This window comes from Hemicordylus capensis, chromosome 1, assembly GCF_027244095.1.
Source record: "Hemicordylus capensis ecotype Gifberg chromosome 1, rHemCap1.1.pri, whole genome shotgun sequence".
Classification (NCBI taxonomy): domain Eukaryota; kingdom Metazoa; phylum Chordata; class Lepidosauria; order Squamata; family Cordylidae; genus Hemicordylus; species Hemicordylus capensis.
In genome coordinates this window covers 273008162-273012357 of record NC_069657.1, presented here as the reverse complement: position 1 = coordinate 273012357, position 4196 = coordinate 273008162, and positions in this window count along the sequence as shown.

Sequence of the window (4196 nt, the reverse complement as noted above, 5' to 3'; positions counted from 1 at the left end):
TCTGTGAGTTGGTCTTACTGCAGTAAATACCCATAGCCTCTTTTTTTCTTTAAAAAGCCTTTTCAGTAGTAAGTAATGCATGTCTATCCACTTCATGTTAATGGGTGTAAAGAGGAGCCAGACTAGAGCAGTGACTGGTATTGGATATTGCGATTGCAGGCTCAAATCCTTGTTTGCCCAAAGCTATCCAGTTAATCGCCTGGCTGAGCTGCCACCACCTACATTCTGATCATAAAATGAGAACCCCAATGTGTAATGCCTTGAGTTCCTTAGAACACGAATGCAGGATAGAAATAAGCCTTCGTGCACTAAATAAATCCATTTGCCCATAAAAGCAATATCCCATTTTATATCTTGGGCGATCTCCAGTATTGACTAGTAAAACTGTTGCTGCTCTATAAACGTTTTAAACCATCTATATCCTTTGTGTTGCTTGCAATGTCAATGTAACTCATTCCCCATTTGGTCAAGCTAGGCTGTCAAGCAACTGCCTGCTCCACACTCCCTGCCAGTTGTCCACTCGGGGCCAAATTACAGAATAATACAGCCTTATGAGGCAATGGACCACTCTTAGTCACCTATCAACACAAGTATGCATTTCTCATTGTTTGATTTATAATGTGGATCAGATCCTATAGGAAGTGAGATACTCCAACCCAACAGAGCAAATCTTTGCCAATGTGAGAAACGCATGAAAGAATCTCTGCATCATTGCCTGATCTTTAGCTTTATTGTTGGGAAATCCTTGGGGAAAGCCCTATAAATTATTCATGTCTGAAATGGTCCTGGCCAAGAGACCATAGGGAGTCTGCCAACCCTCCACATTAGCAGCTGCCCATCTGCTGAATGTACTGGGCCAGTCCCAGGAAGAGAGCTGTGGAAAGGCACTGCCAGAATTGCTTTATGCCTGACCATTACAAAAAATTATTGAAGGCAAAGGCTATATCTAGGTCAAAGGCTGCAATCTTGGTGACATACTTCAGCCTCCTATAACTTTGCAGCCTGTCTATTATAATAATACATCTTATTTGTTAGCCTCCCCATAACAAATTGTGTTGTGAGCCACCCAGAACACAACATTAAAACATCCAATAAAAATACGTTAACACACATCAAATCACAACATGCTCACTCATGCACACACAAATTGTTTTTTAAAACCAATTCCTGAGTGAACAGAAAGGTCTTCACCTGGCATTTAAAAGAACAAAATGATGATGCCAGGCGAACCTCACAGGGGAGGATGTTCCATAAATGGGGTGCCACCACCGAAAAGACCCTCTCCCTAGTAGCCACCCACCTCGCCTTGTTTGGCAGGGCCACTCAGAGCAGGGCCTCCAAAGAAGATCTTAAGGTCCAAGTTGGGACATATGGGGCAAGCTGCTCATGAGTAACCCAGTCCCAAGCCATTTAGGGCTTTAAATGTTAAAACCAGCACTTTGAAATGGGCCTGGAAATGGACTGGGAGCCAGTGCAGCTGGTGTAATATGATCAGAGTGCCCAGTCCCAGTTAATAATCTGGAAGCTCTATTTTGTACCAGCTACAGTTTCCATGCAGCCCCACATATAACACATTGCAGTAATCTAGGTGAGAGGTTACCAGAGCATGAGTAACTGTGGCCAAGCTATCTCTGTCCAGGTACAGTTGTAGTTGGGGTAGCAGCCGAAGCTGATACAAGGCGCTCTGTACAAGGCGCCACTTGAGCCTCTAGCGACAACGCTGAATCGATGAGCATACCCAGACCTGGTCCTTCAGTGGGGAACGCAACCCCGTCTAGAACAGGCTGAACAACCTGGACAGAGCAACCACCAACCAACAGTACTTCTGTCTTGTCTGGATCGGGTCTCAATTTTTTTCAGCCTCATCCAGTCCATTACTGCATCAAGGTACTGATTCAGGACAGTCACTACCTCACCTGCACCTGATAAAAAGAGGGATATAACTGAATGTCATCCACATACTCATGACACCTCAGGCAAAATCTCCAGATGACCTCTCCCAGCAGTTCCATGTAAATGTTAAACAGCATAAGGGGGGAAATGGAACCCTGCAGAACCCAAAAGTACAACTACCAAGGGGTTGAGCAGTAATCCCCCAGCACCACCTTTTGGAGATGGGCCTTGAGGTAGGAGCAGAACCATCTCCAAGCAGTGCCTCCCACACACAACCCAGCCAGCCTATCCAAAAGGATACTGTGGTCAACGGTATCAAAAGCCACTGAGAGATCCAAGAGAATAAACAGGGTGTATTAACCCCGTGTGTGTTTTTCTCTTTCTGCTCAAGTCATGACACAGGGCGACCAAAGCAGTTTTTGTTCCAAAGACAGGTCTGAAGCCTGATTGAAATGGATCTAGATAATCCGTTTTCCCAAGAGTGTCTGGAGCGCTATCTGAAGATCATTGGGCTCCTTTCAGTTACAAGCCATTATAAAATAAAGCTGTCGTTTACTTTCATTGTAATGTTTCCCTACCACTCTGTGTCAGCTTCATACACTAATTAGCATCAGTGCTCCATGTTCTACCAAATGGGATTTGGCTGTTGCATTTGTCTAATGACAAATGGCTGCAGAGGATTACATAATATGAAACAAAGTCCTACAATTATGAACATGGTCTTATTCAGTCAAACTAAATTTATTCTTGATGCATGTGCTTGCAATCAAAACTTCACTTCCCAGTCAGGACTTTATTCGTGCGCCCAGTACTGTAGAATAGAAACAGCTGGCTATCTCATTAGATAGCCAAATCTGATCCAGACGCCACTTGTACTTCAGGATAGTTTGATCATATGATATCAAGTGATCAGAGGCATAACTTTCTTTGTGGTTTCTTGCAGGCAATGCTGAAATCAAAAGCAAACACAGTCCCATCACCCAGGAATGTTTAAAGTTTTAATACTCATCCTGTGTTCTGTCACCATTCTAGCCATGCGGCAAATAGGGACAGAAACCCAACTGAACAAAGCATTCAGAAGTCTCATACAGTTACTTAAGCTCAGGAACTTTACTGCTAAAGAGTTCTGTAGACCAGGAAAAGTCTTCACTGTCATCGTTCTTCAGGAAATACTCATCCTGTGTTCTGTCACCATTCTAGCCATGCGGCAAATAGGGACAGAAACCCAACTGAACAAAGCATTCAGAAGTCTCATACAGTTACTTAAGCTCAGGAACTTTACTGCTAAAGAGTTCTGTAGACCAGGAAAAGTCTTCACTGTCATCGTCCAGCCATTGTATCTGACTCAGTGATGGCCAAGAACTCTATTCTCCTGTGCAGTGAGGTTGCTGGAGTTAGACTGAGGTTATCTGTGATTAGACATATATAGGAGCCAGTGAGTGAGCCCGTGTGGGTTACCCTAGTAACCAGGCACAGAAGGTTCAGAGGGGGAGGGATTTAAGAAAAGGCAGTTAAGACAGAAAAAAGAGAGAGTTGGATTTAGTTGCAAGGGAGCAGGAGGTGTGTTGGGCTGCTTTAGGCTAACCCTGCCTAAAATCTCTCTCAGGCTTGAGAGAAAACAGAATTATGCCCTGTATGCTGCCTTGGCCATTTCAGAATAAGACTGCAATTCAAATGTGATTAGAGTCTCTGTCCAAGTGTGTAAATCCTACTTTTAGGGGGGATTGATATATACTATTGTCCACTGAACAGTCATTTAGCTATTGGCTACTTGCTAAAATTAGTGAGAGAATAAACTAGGGCCAAAATGAAATCTCACAGTTAAATCATTTTGAATGTATGAGATGCCACTAACCTCTCTCAACTGGCCAAATCTACTGGGGAGGCTGTGTGTGCTCAGTGTATCAATGCCTGCTGAATTCTTGTTTGTCATACACGGGACAGGACCTTCTCGGTGACTGCCTGTAGGTTGTAGAACTAGCGCTTAGTTACAGATCTATCCCCTCCCTCCCTCCATTTTCCAAAGTGCTCTTTTTTTAGCTACTTTCTTTGACCCCTTAATTGGTTTTATGGTGCTGCTTTTAAACATTGTTTTAAAAGTTGTTCACTATCCTGGGGTCCTAGGACAAAGGAAGTTATACCAATTTAAATAATGAAAGCTGCTATCCTGGAGTAGCCCCCTGCCACAGAGATGCATTTGGTACCACTGACATCTAGGTCCCCAGATCCTGGGAACATAGATCATGAAGGGTAAGGATGTAGCGTACACACTCTGTCTGCCAAGCATATAACTAAAATACATG